At 41.8% G+C, this 12,720-nt stretch overlaps 48 pseudogenes; all 48 read left to right on the forward strand.

The window, feature by feature from the left end:
• Positions 1–225: 225 nt before the first annotated feature.
• On the forward strand, positions 226–344 carry LOC142703284 (5S ribosomal RNA; annotated as a pseudogene).
• A 67-nt stretch (positions 345–411) lies between these two features.
• On the forward strand, positions 412–530 carry LOC142703350 (5S ribosomal RNA; annotated as a pseudogene).
• Positions 531–783: 253 nt separating this feature from the next.
• LOC142703380 (5S ribosomal RNA) lies at positions 784–902 on the forward strand (annotated as a pseudogene).
• A 253-nt stretch (positions 903–1,155) lies between these two features.
• On the forward strand, positions 1,156–1,274 carry LOC142703381 (5S ribosomal RNA; annotated as a pseudogene).
• A 67-nt stretch (positions 1,275–1,341) lies between these two features.
• Positions 1,342–1,460, forward strand: LOC142703300 (5S ribosomal RNA; annotated as a pseudogene).
• A 439-nt stretch (positions 1,461–1,899) lies between these two features.
• Positions 1,900–2,018, forward strand: LOC142703415 (5S ribosomal RNA; annotated as a pseudogene).
• Positions 2,019–2,271: 253 nt separating this feature from the next.
• On the forward strand, positions 2,272–2,390 carry LOC142703417 (5S ribosomal RNA; annotated as a pseudogene).
• Positions 2,391–2,643: 253 nt separating this feature from the next.
• On the forward strand, positions 2,644–2,762 carry LOC142703283 (5S ribosomal RNA; annotated as a pseudogene).
• A 67-nt stretch (positions 2,763–2,829) lies between these two features.
• LOC142703405 (5S ribosomal RNA) lies at positions 2,830–2,948 on the forward strand (annotated as a pseudogene).
• Positions 2,949–3,015: 67 nt separating this feature from the next.
• LOC142703409 (5S ribosomal RNA) lies at positions 3,016–3,134 on the forward strand (annotated as a pseudogene).
• A 67-nt stretch (positions 3,135–3,201) lies between these two features.
• LOC142703292 (5S ribosomal RNA) lies at positions 3,202–3,320 on the forward strand (annotated as a pseudogene).
• A 67-nt stretch (positions 3,321–3,387) lies between these two features.
• On the forward strand, positions 3,388–3,506 carry LOC142703388 (5S ribosomal RNA; annotated as a pseudogene).
• Positions 3,507–3,573: 67 nt separating this feature from the next.
• LOC142703347 (5S ribosomal RNA) lies at positions 3,574–3,692 on the forward strand (annotated as a pseudogene).
• A 67-nt stretch (positions 3,693–3,759) lies between these two features.
• LOC142703407 (5S ribosomal RNA) lies at positions 3,760–3,878 on the forward strand (annotated as a pseudogene).
• A 67-nt stretch (positions 3,879–3,945) lies between these two features.
• Positions 3,946–4,064, forward strand: LOC142703396 (5S ribosomal RNA; annotated as a pseudogene).
• Positions 4,065–4,131: 67 nt separating this feature from the next.
• On the forward strand, positions 4,132–4,250 carry LOC142703339 (5S ribosomal RNA; annotated as a pseudogene).
• A 67-nt stretch (positions 4,251–4,317) lies between these two features.
• LOC142703358 (5S ribosomal RNA) lies at positions 4,318–4,436 on the forward strand (annotated as a pseudogene).
• Positions 4,437–4,503: 67 nt separating this feature from the next.
• Positions 4,504–4,622, forward strand: LOC142703275 (5S ribosomal RNA; annotated as a pseudogene).
• Positions 4,623–4,689: 67 nt separating this feature from the next.
• On the forward strand, positions 4,690–4,808 carry LOC142703355 (5S ribosomal RNA; annotated as a pseudogene).
• Positions 4,809–5,061: 253 nt separating this feature from the next.
• Positions 5,062–5,180, forward strand: LOC142703382 (5S ribosomal RNA; annotated as a pseudogene).
• Positions 5,181–5,247: 67 nt separating this feature from the next.
• LOC142703285 (5S ribosomal RNA) lies at positions 5,248–5,366 on the forward strand (annotated as a pseudogene).
• Positions 5,367–5,433: 67 nt separating this feature from the next.
• LOC142703289 (5S ribosomal RNA) lies at positions 5,434–5,552 on the forward strand (annotated as a pseudogene).
• A 67-nt stretch (positions 5,553–5,619) lies between these two features.
• LOC142703365 (5S ribosomal RNA) lies at positions 5,620–5,738 on the forward strand (annotated as a pseudogene).
• A 67-nt stretch (positions 5,739–5,805) lies between these two features.
• On the forward strand, positions 5,806–5,924 carry LOC142703286 (5S ribosomal RNA; annotated as a pseudogene).
• Positions 5,925–5,991: 67 nt separating this feature from the next.
• LOC142703326 (5S ribosomal RNA) lies at positions 5,992–6,110 on the forward strand (annotated as a pseudogene).
• Positions 6,111–6,177: 67 nt separating this feature from the next.
• LOC142703303 (5S ribosomal RNA) lies at positions 6,178–6,296 on the forward strand (annotated as a pseudogene).
• Positions 6,297–6,364: 68 nt separating this feature from the next.
• LOC142703287 (5S ribosomal RNA) lies at positions 6,365–6,483 on the forward strand (annotated as a pseudogene).
• Positions 6,484–6,550: 67 nt separating this feature from the next.
• On the forward strand, positions 6,551–6,669 carry LOC142703313 (5S ribosomal RNA; annotated as a pseudogene).
• Positions 6,670–6,736: 67 nt separating this feature from the next.
• LOC142703399 (5S ribosomal RNA) lies at positions 6,737–6,855 on the forward strand (annotated as a pseudogene).
• Positions 6,856–8,276: 1,421 nt separating this feature from the next.
• LOC142703397 (5S ribosomal RNA) lies at positions 8,277–8,395 on the forward strand (annotated as a pseudogene).
• Positions 8,396–8,647: 252 nt separating this feature from the next.
• Positions 8,648–8,766, forward strand: LOC142703315 (5S ribosomal RNA; annotated as a pseudogene).
• Positions 8,767–8,833: 67 nt separating this feature from the next.
• LOC142703341 (5S ribosomal RNA) lies at positions 8,834–8,953 on the forward strand (annotated as a pseudogene).
• Positions 8,954–9,392: 439 nt separating this feature from the next.
• LOC142703294 (5S ribosomal RNA) lies at positions 9,393–9,511 on the forward strand (annotated as a pseudogene).
• Positions 9,512–9,578: 67 nt separating this feature from the next.
• LOC142703410 (5S ribosomal RNA) lies at positions 9,579–9,697 on the forward strand (annotated as a pseudogene).
• A 68-nt stretch (positions 9,698–9,765) lies between these two features.
• LOC142703317 (5S ribosomal RNA) lies at positions 9,766–9,885 on the forward strand (annotated as a pseudogene).
• A 65-nt stretch (positions 9,886–9,950) lies between these two features.
• LOC142703349 (5S ribosomal RNA) lies at positions 9,951–10,069 on the forward strand (annotated as a pseudogene).
• A 66-nt stretch (positions 10,070–10,135) lies between these two features.
• Positions 10,136–10,254, forward strand: LOC142703298 (5S ribosomal RNA; annotated as a pseudogene).
• Positions 10,255–10,321: 67 nt separating this feature from the next.
• LOC142703398 (5S ribosomal RNA) lies at positions 10,322–10,440 on the forward strand (annotated as a pseudogene).
• Positions 10,441–10,507: 67 nt separating this feature from the next.
• LOC142703328 (5S ribosomal RNA) lies at positions 10,508–10,626 on the forward strand (annotated as a pseudogene).
• A 67-nt stretch (positions 10,627–10,693) lies between these two features.
• Positions 10,694–10,812, forward strand: LOC142703340 (5S ribosomal RNA; annotated as a pseudogene).
• Positions 10,813–10,880: 68 nt separating this feature from the next.
• Positions 10,881–10,999, forward strand: LOC142703387 (5S ribosomal RNA; annotated as a pseudogene).
• A 67-nt stretch (positions 11,000–11,066) lies between these two features.
• LOC142703276 (5S ribosomal RNA) lies at positions 11,067–11,185 on the forward strand (annotated as a pseudogene).
• Positions 11,186–11,252: 67 nt separating this feature from the next.
• Positions 11,253–11,371, forward strand: LOC142703324 (5S ribosomal RNA; annotated as a pseudogene).
• Positions 11,372–11,624: 253 nt separating this feature from the next.
• Positions 11,625–11,743, forward strand: LOC142703371 (5S ribosomal RNA; annotated as a pseudogene).
• A 252-nt stretch (positions 11,744–11,995) lies between these two features.
• Positions 11,996–12,114, forward strand: LOC142703383 (5S ribosomal RNA; annotated as a pseudogene).
• A 67-nt stretch (positions 12,115–12,181) lies between these two features.
• On the forward strand, positions 12,182–12,300 carry LOC142703288 (5S ribosomal RNA; annotated as a pseudogene).
• Positions 12,301–12,367: 67 nt separating this feature from the next.
• On the forward strand, positions 12,368–12,486 carry LOC142703291 (5S ribosomal RNA; annotated as a pseudogene).
• Positions 12,487–12,553: 67 nt separating this feature from the next.
• Positions 12,554–12,672, forward strand: LOC142703366 (5S ribosomal RNA; annotated as a pseudogene).
• The last annotated feature ends 48 nt before the right edge of the window (positions 12,673–12,720 follow it).

Below are 12,720 nucleotides of genomic sequence, written 5' to 3' on the forward strand. Positions count from 1 at the left end.
ACAATCGATTAAAAAGTACTATGGATTAAAGCATTTAATGTCAATGGCCATTCTAAGCTGAATGTCCCTGCTCTTGTTAGATCGCAGAAGTTACACAGCTTAACGCCTCGCTAGTACCAGTGTGGGAGACTGTCTGGGAATCCGTGGTGCGGTTGACTTTTTATTATGTCGTTTAGATTTTGTTTCACAATCGATTAAAAAGGACTATGGATTAAAGCATTTAATGTCAATGGCCATTCTAAGCTGAATGTCCCTGCTCTCGTCAGATCGCAGAAGTTACACAGCTTAAGGCCTCGCTAGTACCAGTGTGGAAGACTGTCTGGGAATCCGTGGTGCGGTTGACTTTTTATTATGTCGTTGAGATTTAGTTTCACAATCGATTAAAAAGTACTATGGATTAAAGCATTTAATGTCAATGGCCATTCTAAGCTGAATGTGCCTGCTCTCTTTAGATCGCAGAAGTTACACAGCTTAAGGCCTCGCTAGTACCAGTGTGGGAGATTGTCTGGGAATCCGTGGTGTGGTTGACTTTTGATTATGTCGTTTAGATTTTGTTTCACAATAGATTAAATAGGACTATGGATTAAAGCATTTAACGTCAATGGCCATTCTAAGCTGAATGTGCCTCCTCTGGTCAGAACGCAGAAGTTACACAGCTTAAGGCCTCGCTAGTACCAGTGTGGGAGACTGTCTGGGAATCCGTGGTGCGGTTGAATTTTTATTGTGTCGTTTAGATTTTGTTTCACAATCGATTAAAAAGGACTATGGATTAAAGCCTTTAATGTCAATGGCCATTCTAAGCTGAATGTCCCTGCTCTCGTCAGATCGCAGAAGTTACACAGCTTAAGGCCTCGCTAGTACCAGTGTGGGAGACTGTCTGGGAATCCGTGGTGCGGTTGACTTTTTATTATGTCGTTTAGATTTTGTTTCACAATCGATTAAAAAGTACTATGGATTAAAGCATTTAATGTCAATGGCCATTCTAAGCTGAATGTCCCTGCTCTTGTTAGATCGCAGAAGTTACACAGCTTAACGCCTCGCTAGTACCAGTGTGGGAGACTGTCTGGGAATCCGTGGTGCGGTTGACTTTTTATTATGTCGTTTAGATTTTGTTTCACAATCGATTAAAAAGGACTATGGATTAAAGCATTTAATGTCAATGGCCATTCTAAGCTGAATGTCCCTGCTCTCGTCAGATCGCAGAAGTTACACAGCTTAAGGCCTCGCTAGTACCAGTGTGGGAGACTGTCTGGGAATCCGTGGTGCGGTTGACTTTTTATTATGTCGTTTAGATTTTGTTTCACAATCGATTAAAAAGTACTATGGATTAAAGCATTTAATGTCAATGGCCATTCTAAGCTGAATGTGCCTGCTCTCTTTAGATCGCAGAAGTTACACAGCTTAAGGCCTCGCTAGTACCAGTGTGGGAGACTGTCTGGGAATCCGTGGTGTGGTTGACTTTTGATTATGTCGTTTAGATTTTGTTTCACAATAGATTAAATAGGACTATGGATTAAAGCATTTAACGTCAATGGCCATTCTAAGCTGAATGTGCCTCCTCTGGTCAGAACGCAGAAGTTACACAGCTTAAGGCCTCGCTAGTACCAGTGTGGGAGACTGTCTGGGAATCCGTGGTGCGGTTGAATTTTTATTGTGTCGTTTAGATTTTGTTTCACAATCGATTAAAAAGGACTATGGATTAAAGCCTTTAATGTCAATGGCCATTCTAAGCTGAATGTCCCTGCTCTTGTTAGATCGCAGAAGTTACACAGCTTAACGCCTCGCTAGTACCAGTGTGGGAGACTGTCTGGGAATCCGTGGTGCGGTTGACTTTTTATTATGTCGTTTAGATTTTGTTTCACAATAGATTAAATAGGACTATGGATTAAGGCTTTTAACGTTAATGGCCATTCTAAGCTGAATGTGCCTGTTCTCGTCAGATCGCAGAAGTTACACAGCTTAAGGCCTCGCTAGTACCAGTGTGGGAGACTGTCTGGGAATCCGTGGTGCGGTTGACTTTTTATTATGTCGTTTAGATTTTGTTTCACAATCGATTAAAAAGGACTATGGATTAAAGCATTTAATGTCAATGGCCATTCTAAGCTGAATGTGCCTGCTCTCGTTAGATCGCAGAAATTACACAGCTTAACGCCTCGCTAGTACCAGTGTGGGAGACTGTCTGGCAATCCGTGGTGCGGTTGACTTTTTATTATGTCGTTTAGATTTTGTTTCACAATAGATTAAATAGGACTATGGATTAAAGGATTTAATGTCAATGGCCATTCTAAGCTGAATGTGCCTGCTCTCGTCAGATCGCAGAAGTTACACAGCTTAAGGCCTCGCTAGTACCAGTGTGGGAGACTGTCTGGGAATCCGTGGTGCGGTTGAATTTTTATTGTGTCGTTTAGATTTTGTTTCACAATCGATTAAAAAGGACTATGGATTAAAGCCTTTAATGTCAATGGCCATTCTAAGCTGAATGTCCCTGCTCTTGTTAGATCGCAGAAGTTACACAGCTTAACGCCTCGCTAGTACCAGTGTGGGAGACTGTCTGGGAATCCATGGTGCGGTTGACTTTTTATTATGTCGTTTAGATTTTGTTTCACAATAGATTAAATAGGACTATGGATTAAAGCATTTAATGTCAATGGCCATTCTAAGCTGAATGTGCCTGCTCTCGTCAGATCGCAGAAGTTACACAGCTTAAGGCCTCGCTAGTACCAGTGTGGGAGACTGTCTGGGAATCCATGGTGCGGTTGACTTTTTATTATGTCGTTTAGATTTTGTTTCACAATAGATTAAATAGGACTATGGATTAAAGCATTTAACGTCAATGGCCATTCTAAGCTGAATGTGCCTGCTCTCGTCAGAACGCAGAAGTTACACAGCTTAAGGCCTCGCTAGTACCAGTGTGGGAGACTGTCTGGGAATCCGTGGTGCGGTTGAATTTTTATTATGTCGTTTAGATTTTGTTTCACAATCGATTAAAAAGGACTATGGATTAAAGCATTTAATGTCAATGGCCATTCTAAGCTGAAGGTCCCTGCTCTCGTCAGATCGCAGAAGTTACACAGCTTAAGGCCTCGCTAGTACCAGTGTGGGAGACTGTCTGGGAATCCGTGGTGCGGTTGACTTTTTACTATGTTGTTTAGATTTTGTTTCACAATAGATTAAATAGGACTATGGATTAAGGCTTTTAATGTCAATGGCCATTCTAAGCTGAATGTGCCTGCTCTCGTCAGATCGCAGAAGTTACACAGCTTAAGGCCTCGCTAGTACCAGTGTGGGAGACTGTCTGGGAATCCGTGGTGCGGTTGACTTTTTATTATGTCGTTTAGATTTTGTTTCACAATAGATTAAATAGGACTATGGATTAAGGCTTTTAATGTTAATGGCCATTCTAAGCTGAATGTGCCTGCTCTCGTCAGATCGCAGAAGTTACACAGCTTAAGGCCTCGCTAGTACCAGTGTGGGAGACTGTCTGGGAATCCGTGGTGCGGTTGACTTTTTATTATGTAGTTTAGATTTTGTTTCACAATCGATTAAAAAGGACTATGGATTAAGGCTTTTAATGTTAATGGCCATTCTAAGCTGAATGTGCCTGCTCTCGTCAGATCGCAGAAGTTACACAGCTTAAGGACTCGCTAGTACCAGTGTGGGAGACTGTCTGGGAAGCCGTGGTGCGGTTGACTTTTTATTATGTCGTTTAGATTTTGTTTCACAATCGATTAAAAAGGACTATGGATTAAAGCATTTAATGTCAATGGCCATTCTAAGCTGAATGTCCCTGCTCTCGTCAGATCGCAGAAGTTACACAGCTTAAGGCCTCGCTAGTACCAGTCTGGGAGACTGTCTGGGAATCCGTGGTGCGGTTGACTTTTTATTATGTCGTTTAGATTTTGTTTCACAATCGATTAAAAAGTACTATGGATTAAAGCATTTAATGTCAATGGCCATTCTAAGCTGAATGTGCCTGCTCTCGTCAGATCGCAGAAGTTACACAGCTTAAGGCCTCGCTAGTACCAGTGTGGGAGACTGTCTGGGAATCCGTGGTGTGGTTGACTTTTGATTATGTCGTTTAGATTTTGTTTCACAATAGATTAAATAGGACTTTGGATTAAAGCATTTAACGTCAATGGCCATTCTAAGCTGAATGTGCCTGCTCTCGTTAGATCGCAGAAGTTACACAGCTTAACGCCTCGCTAGTACCAGTGTGGGAGACTGTCTGGGAATCCGTGGTGCGGTTGACTTTTTATTATGTCGTTTAGATTTTGTTTCACAATAGATTAAATAGGACTATGGATTAAAGGATTTAACGTCAATGGCCATTCTAAGCTGAATGTGCCTGCTCTCGTCAGATCGCAGAAGTTACACAGCTTAAGTCCTCGCTAGTACCAGTGTGGGAAACTGTCTGGGAATCCGTGGAGCGGTTGAATTTTTATTATGTCGTTTAGATTTTGTTTCACAATCGATTAAAAAGGACTATGGATTAAAGCATTTAATGTCAATGGCCATTCTAAGCTGAATGTGCCTGCTCTCGTCAGATCGCAGAAATTACACAGCTTAAGGCCTCGCTAGTACCAGTGTGGGAGACTGTCTGGGAATCCATGGTGCGGTTGACTTTTTATTATGTCGTTTAGATTTTGTTTCACAATAGATTAAATAGGACTATGGATTAAAGCATTTAACGTCAATGGCCATTCTAAGCTGAATGTGCCTGCTCTCGTCAGAAAGCAGAAGTTACACAGCTTAAGGCCTCGCTAGTACCAGTGTGGGAGACTGTCTGGGAATCTGTGGTGCGGTTGAATTTTTATTATGTCGTTTAGATTTTGTTTCACAATCGATTAAAAAGGACTATGGATTAAAGCATTTAATGGCAATGGCCATTCTAAGCTGAATGTCCCTGCTCTCGTCAGATCGCAGAAGTTACACATCTTAAGGCCTTGCTAGTACCAGTGTGGGAGACTGTCTGGGAATCCGTGGTGCGGTTGTGTTTTTATTATGTTGTTTAGATTTTGTTTCACAATCGATTAAAAAGGACTATGGATTAAAGCATTTAATGTCAATGGCCATTCTAAGCTGAATGTGCCTGCTCTCGTCAGACCGCAGAAGTTACACAGCTTAAGGCCTCGCTAGTACCAGTGTGGGAGACTGTCTGGGAATCCGTGGTGCGGTTGACTTTTTATTATGTCGTTTAGATTTTGTTTCACAATCGATTAAAAAGGACTATGGATTAAAGCATTTAATGTCAATGGCCATTCTAAGCTGAATGTGCCTGCTCTCGTCAGATCGCAGAAGTTACACAGCTTAAGGCTTTGCTAGTACCAGTGTGGGAGACTGTCTGGGAATCCGTGGTGCGGTTGACTTTTTATTATGTCGTTTAGATTTTGTTTCACAATAGATTAAATAGGACTATGGATTAAAGCATTTAACGTCAATGGCCATTCTAAGCTGAATGTGCCTGCTCTCGTCAGAACGCAGAAGTTACACAGCTTAAGGCCTCGCTAGTACCAGTGTGGGAAACTGTCTGGGAATCCGTGGTGCGGTTGAATTTTTATTATGTCGTTTAGATTTTGTTTCACAATCGATTAAAAAGGACTATGGATTAAAGCATTTAATGTCAATGGCCATTCTAAGCTGAATGTGCCTCCTCTCGTCAGACCGCAGAAGTTACACAGCTTAAGGCCTCGCAAGTACCAGTGTGGGAGACTGTCTGGGAATCCGTGGTGCGGTTGACTTTTTATTATGTCGTTTAGATTTTGTTTCACAATCGATTAAAAAGGACTATGGATTAAAGCATTTAATGTCAATGGCCATTCTAAGCTGAATGTGCCTGCTCTCGTCAGATCGCAGAAGTTACACAGCTTAAGGCTTTGCTAGTACCAGTGTGGGAGACTGTCTGGGAATCCGTGGTGCGGTTGACTTTTTATTATGTCGTTTAGATTTTGTTTCACAATAGATTAAATAGGACTATGGATTAAAGCATTTAACGTCAATGGCCATTCTAAGCTGATTGTGCCTGCTCTCGTCAGAACGCAGAAGTTACACAGCTTAAGGCCTCGCTAGTACCAGTGTGGGAGACTGTCTTGGAATCCGTGGTGCGGTTGAATTTTTATTATGTCGTTTAGATTTTGTTTCACAATCGATTAAAAAGGACTATGGATTAAAGCATTTAATGTCAATGGACATTCTAAGCTGAATGTCCCTGCTCTCATCAGATCGCAGAAGTTACACAGCTTAAGGCCTCGCTAGTACCAGTGTGGGAGACTGTCTGGGAATCCGTGGTGCGGTTGACATTTTTATTGTGTCGTTTAGATTTTGTTTCACAATCGATTAAAAAGGACTATGGATTAAAGCATTTAATGTCAATGGCCATTCTAAGCTGAATGTGCCTGCTCTCGTCAGATCGCAGAAGTTACACAGCTTAAGGCTTTGCTAGTACCAGTGTGGGAGACTGTCTGGGAATCCGTGGTGCGGTTGACTTTTTATTATGTCGTTTAGATTTTGTTTCACAATAGATTAAATAGGACTATGGATTAAAGCATTTAACGTCAATGGCCATTCTAAGCTGATTGTGCCTGCTCTCGTCAGAACGCAGAAGTTACACAGCTTAAGGCCTCGCTAGTACCAGTGTGGGAAACTGTCTGGGAATCCGTGGTGCGGTTGAATTTTTATTATGTCGTTTAGATTTTGTTTCACAATCGATTAAAAAGGACTATGTATTAAAGCATTTAATGTCAATGGCCATTCTAAGCTGAATGTCCCTGTTCTCGTCAGATCGCAGAAGTTACACAGCTTAAGGCCTCGCTAGTACCAGTGTGGGAGACTGTCTGGGAATACGTGGTGCGGTTGACTTTTTATTATGTTGTTTTAGATTTTGTTTCACAATAAATTAAATAGGACTATGGATTAAGGCTTTTAACCCCTTAACGCCGAAGGACGGATATATCCGTCCTCAGCAGCTGCTAGTTCGCGCAGGAGGACGGATATATCCGTCCTGTGATCGCGCGGGTACTGCCAGTGTACACACGCGATCAGCGGCAGGAGCACGGCTGTTATACACAGCCTGGCTCCTGCTGCAACTGCCGGAATCGAAGCGCGCGCCGATTCCGGCAGTTTAACCCATTAAATGCCGCTGTCAATAGTGACAGCGGCATTTAATGTGTTTGACAGAAGGGGAACTCCCTCTGTCTCCCGATCGGCGCCCCCGCAAACAAATCGCGGGTCGCCGTCGGGTTTCCATGACAGCCGGGGGTCTAACAAAGACCCCCAGGTCTGTCTTCAGCATCTGCCTGTTAGGCGATGCCAGAGGCATGACCTAACAGGTTGCCTGTCAGTTTTACACTGACAGGCAATAATGCTTTGGTATACGAAGTATACCAAAGCATTATATATGCGATCGGCACATCGCATAGTGAAGTCCCCTGGTGGGACTAAAAAAAAAAAATGTAAAACAGTTAAATAAAGTTTGTGAACAAAAAAATAAAAAAATTACAGTCAAAGTCAAATAAAACTACTTTTTTGCCCCAAAAAGTGGTTTTTATTTAATAAAACGGTCAAAACAAATCACACATACACATATATGGTATCCCCGCGATCGTAACATCTTGACCAATAAAATGAACACATTAATTAAACCGCCGGATGAACGGCGTCCAAAGAAAACGCAAAAAACAACAGCAAAATTCTCTCTTTTCTCCCATTCCCCCCATAAAAAATAAAATAAAAGTTAATCTAGAAGTCCTATGTACCCCAAAATAGTACTAATGAAAACTACACATTGTCCCGCAAAAATCAAGCCCACGTACGGCCACATTGACGGAAAAATAAAAACGTTACGGCTCTTGGAATGCGGCGATGCAAAAACAAGTAATTTTTTTCTAAAAGGGTTTTTATTGTGCAAACATGAAAAAAACATATAAAACCTATACATATTTGGTATCCCCGTAATCGTGCCGACCCATAGAATAAAGTTAACATGTTATTTACGCTGCATAGTAAACGGCGTAAACTTATAACGTGAAAATCAATGCTGGAATAGCTGCTTATTTTCAATTCTCTCCTAAAATAAAGTTAATAAAAGTTAATCAATATATTGTAAGCATCTAAAAATGGTACAATTACAAAATACAACTCGTCCCGGAAAAAACAAGCCCTTATACGGCTATGTCGACGGAATAAAAAAAGAGTTACGACTCTTGGAATGCGACCGTGAAAAACAAGAAATAATCCTTGGTCATTAACGTGCAAAATGGCCCGGTCATTAAGGGGTTAATGTCAATGGCCATTCTAAGCTGAATGTGCCTGCTCTCGTCAGATCGCAGAAGTTACACAGCTTAAGGCCTCGCTAGTACCAGTGTGGGAGACTGTCTGGGAATCCGTGGTGTGGTTGACTTTTTATTATGTCGTTTAGATTTTGTTTCACAATCGATTAAAAAGGACTATGGATTAAAGCATTTAATGTCAATGGCCATTCTAAGCTGAATGTGCAAGCTCTCTTAGATTGCAGAAGTTACACAGCTTAACGCCTCGCTAGTACCAGTGTGGGAGACTGTCTGGGAATCCGTGGTGCGGTTGACTTTTTATTATGTCGTTTACATTTTGTTTCACAATAGATTAAATAGGACTATGGAGTAAAGCATTTAACGTCAATGGCCATTCTAAGCTGAATGTGCCTGCTCTCGTCAGATCGCAGAAGTTACACAGCTTAAGGCCTCGCTAGTACCAGTGTGGGAGACTGTCTGGGAATCCGTGGTGTGGTTGAATTTTTATTATGTCGTTTAGATTTTGTTTCACAATCGATTAAAAAGGACTATGGATTAAAGCATTTGATGTCAATGGCCATTCTAAGCTGAATGTCCCTGCTCTCGTCAGATCGCAGAAGTTTACACAGCTTAAGGCCTCGCTAGTACCAGTGTGGGAGACTGTCTGGGAATCCGTGGTGCGGTTGACTTTATATTATGTTGTTTAGAATTTGTTTCACAATCGATTAAAAAGGACTATGGATTAAAGCATTTAATGTCTATGGCCATTCTAAGCTGAATGTGCTGCTCTCGTCAGATCGCAGAAGTTACACAGCTTAAGGCCCCGCTAGTACCAGTGTGGGAGACTGTCTGGGAATCCGTGGTGCGGCTGACTTTTTATTATGTCGTTTAGATTTTGTTTCACAATAGATTAAATAGGACTATGGATTAAAGCATTTAACGTCAATGGCCATTCTAAGCTCAATGTGCCTGCTCTCGTCAGAACGCAGCAGTTACACAGGCTTAAGGCCTCGCTAGTACCAGTGTGGGAGACTCTCTTGTAATCCGTGGTGCGGTTGAATTTTTATTATGTCGTTTAGATTTTGTTTCACAATAGATTAAATAGGACTATGGATTAAAGCATTTAACGTCAATGGCCATTCTAAGCTGAATGTGCTTGCTCTCGTCAGAACGCAGAAGTTACACAGCTTAAGGCCTCGCTAGTACCAGTGTGGGAGACTGTCTGGGAATCCGTGGTGCGGTTGAATTTTTATTATGTCGTTTAGATTTTGTTTCACAATCGATTAAAAAGGACTATGGATTAAAGCATTTAATGTCAATGGCCATTCTAAGCTGAAGGTCCCTGCTCTCGTCAGATCGCAGAAGTTACACAGCTTAAGGCCTCGCTAGTACCAGTGTGGGAGACTGTCTGGGAATCCGTGGTGCGGTTGACTTTTTACTATGTTTGTTTAGATTTTGTTTCACAATAGATTAAATAGGACTATGGATTAAGGCTTTTAATGTCAATGGCCATTCTAAGCTGAATGTGCCTGCCTCTCGTCAGATCGCAGAAGTTACACAGCTTAAGGCCTCGCTAGTACCAGTGTGGGAGACTGTCTGGGAATCCGTGGTGCGGTTGACTTTTATTATGTAGTTTAGATTTTGTTTCACAATCGATTAAAAAGGACTATGGATTAAGGCTTTTATGTTAATGGCCATTCTAAGCTGAATGTGCCTGCTCTCGTCAGATCGCAGAAGTTACACAGCTTAAGGACTCGCTAGTACCAGTGTGGGAGACTGTCTGGGAATCCGTGGTGCGGTTGACTTTTTATTATGTCGTTTAGATTTTGTTTCACAATCGATTAAAAAGGACTATGGATTAAAGCATTAATGTCAATGGCCATTCTAAGCTGAATGTTCCTGCTCTCGGCAGATCGCAGAAGTTACACAGCTTAAGGCCTCGCTAGTACCAGTGTGGGAGACTGTCTGGGAATCCGTGGTGCGGTTGACTTTTTATTATGTCGTTTAGATTTTGTTTCACAATCGATTAAAAAGTACTATGGATTAAAGCGTTTAATGTCAATGGCCATTCTAAGCTGAATGTGCCTGCTCTCGTCAGATCGCAGAAGTTACACAGCTTAAGGCCTCGCTAGTACCAGTGTGGGAGACTGTCTGGGAATCCGTGGTGTGGTTGACTTTTGATTATGTCGTTTAGATTTTGTTTCACAATAGATTAAATAGGACTTTGGATTAAAGCATTTAACGTCAATGGCCATTCTAAGCTGAATGTGCCTGCTCTCGTCAGATCGCAGAAGTTACACAGCTTAAGGCCTCGCTAGTACCAGTGTGGGAGACTGTCTGGGAATCCGTGGTGCGGTTGACTTTTTATTATGTCGTTTAGATTTTGTTTCACAATCGATTAAAAAGGACTATGGATTAAAGCATTTAATGTCAATGGCCATTCTAAGCTGAATGTGCCTGCTCTCGTCAGATCGCAGAAGTTACACAGCTTAAGGCCTCGCTAGTACCAGTGTGGGAGACTGTCTGGGAATCCGTGGTGCGGTTGACTTTTTATTATGTCGTTTAGATTTTGTTTCACAATAGATTAAAATAGGACTATGGATTAAAGCATTTAACGTCAATGGCCATTCTAAGCTGAATGTGCCTGCTCTCGTCAGAACGCAGAAGTTACACAGCTTAAGGCCTCGCTAGTACCAGTGTGGGAGACTGTCTGGGAATCCGTGGTGCGGTTGACTTTTTATTATGTCGTTTAGATTTTGTTTCACAATCGATTAAAAAGGACTATGGATTAAAGCATTTAATGTCAATGGCCATTCTAAGCTGAATGTGCCTGCTCTCGTCAGATCGCAGAAATTACACAGCTTAAGGCCTCGCTAGTACCAGTGTGGGAGACTGTCTGGGAATCCATGGTGCGGTTGACTTTTTATTATGTCGTTTAGATTTTGTTTCACAATAGATTAAATAGGACTATGGATTAAAGCATTTAACGTCAATGGCCATTCTAAGCTGAATGTGCCTGCTCTCGTCAGAACGCAGATGTTACACAGCTTAAGGCCTCGCTAGTACCAGTGTGGGAGGCTGTCTGGGAATCCGTGGTGCGGTAGACTTTTTATTATGTCGTTTAGATTTTGTTTCACAATCGATTAAAAAGGACTATGGATTAAAGCATTTAATGTCAATGGCAATTCTAAGCTGAATGTGCCTGCTCTCGTTAGATCGCAGAAGTTACACAGCTTAAGCCCTCGCTAGTACCAGTGTGGGAGAGTGTCTGGGAATCCGTGGTGCGGTTGACTTTTTATTATGTCGTTTAGATTTTGTTTCACAATAGATTAAATAGGACTATGGATTAAAGCATTTAACGTCAATGGCCATTCTAAGCTGAATGTACCTGCTCTCGTCAGAACGCAGCAGTTACACAGCTTAAGGCCTCGCTAGTACCAGTGTGGGAGACTGTCTTGTAATCCGTGGTGCGGTTGAATTTTTATTATGTCGTTTAGATTTTGTTTCACAATCGATTAAAAAGGACTATGGATTAAAGCATTTAATGTCAATGGACATTCTAAGCTGAATGTCCCTGCTCTCGTCAGATCGCAGAAGTTACACAGCTTAAGACCTCGCTAGTACCAGTGTGGAGACTGTCTGGGAATCCGTGGTGCGGTTGACTTTTTATTATGTTGTTTAGATTTTGTTTCACAATAGATTAAATAGGACTATGGATTAAAGCATTTAATGTCAATGGCCATTCTAAGCTGAATGTGCCTGCTCTCGTCAGACCGCAGAAGTTACACAGCTTAAGGCCTCGCTAGTACCAGTGTGGGAGACTGTCTGGGAATCCGTGGTGCGGTTGACTTTTTATTATGTCGTTTAGATTTTGTTTCACAATCGATTAAAAAGGACTATGGATTAAAGCATTTAATGTCAATGGCCATTCTAAGCTGAATGTGCCTGCTCTCGTCAGATCGCAGAAGTTACACAGCTTAAGGCTTTGCTAGTACCAGTGTGGGAGACTGTCTGGGAATCCGTGGTGCGGTTGACTTTTTATTATGTCGTTTAGATTTTGTTTCACAATAGATTAAATAGGACTATGGATTAAAGCATTTAACGTCAATGGCCATTCTAAGCTGAATGTGCCTGCTCTCGTCAGAACGCAGAAGTTACACAGCTTAAGGCCTCGCTAGTACCAGTGTGGGAAACTGTCTGGGAATCCGTGGTGCGGTTGAATTTTTATTATGTCGTTTAGATTTTGTTTCACAATCGATTAAAAAGGACTATGGATTAAAGCATTTAATGTCAATGGCCATTCTAAGCTGAATGTGCCTCCTCTCGTCAGACCGCAGAAGTTACACAGCTTAAGGCCTCGCAAGTACCAGTGTGGGAGACTGTCTGGGAATCCGTGGTGCGGTTGACTTTTTATTATGTCGTTTAGATTTTGTTTCACAATCGATTAAAAAGGACT

The sequence above is a fragment of the Rhinoderma darwinii genome, unplaced genomic scaffold (assembly GCF_050947455.1).
Source record: "Rhinoderma darwinii isolate aRhiDar2 unplaced genomic scaffold, aRhiDar2.hap1 Scaffold_2741, whole genome shotgun sequence".
Classification (NCBI taxonomy): domain Eukaryota; kingdom Metazoa; phylum Chordata; class Amphibia; order Anura; family Rhinodermatidae; genus Rhinoderma; species Rhinoderma darwinii.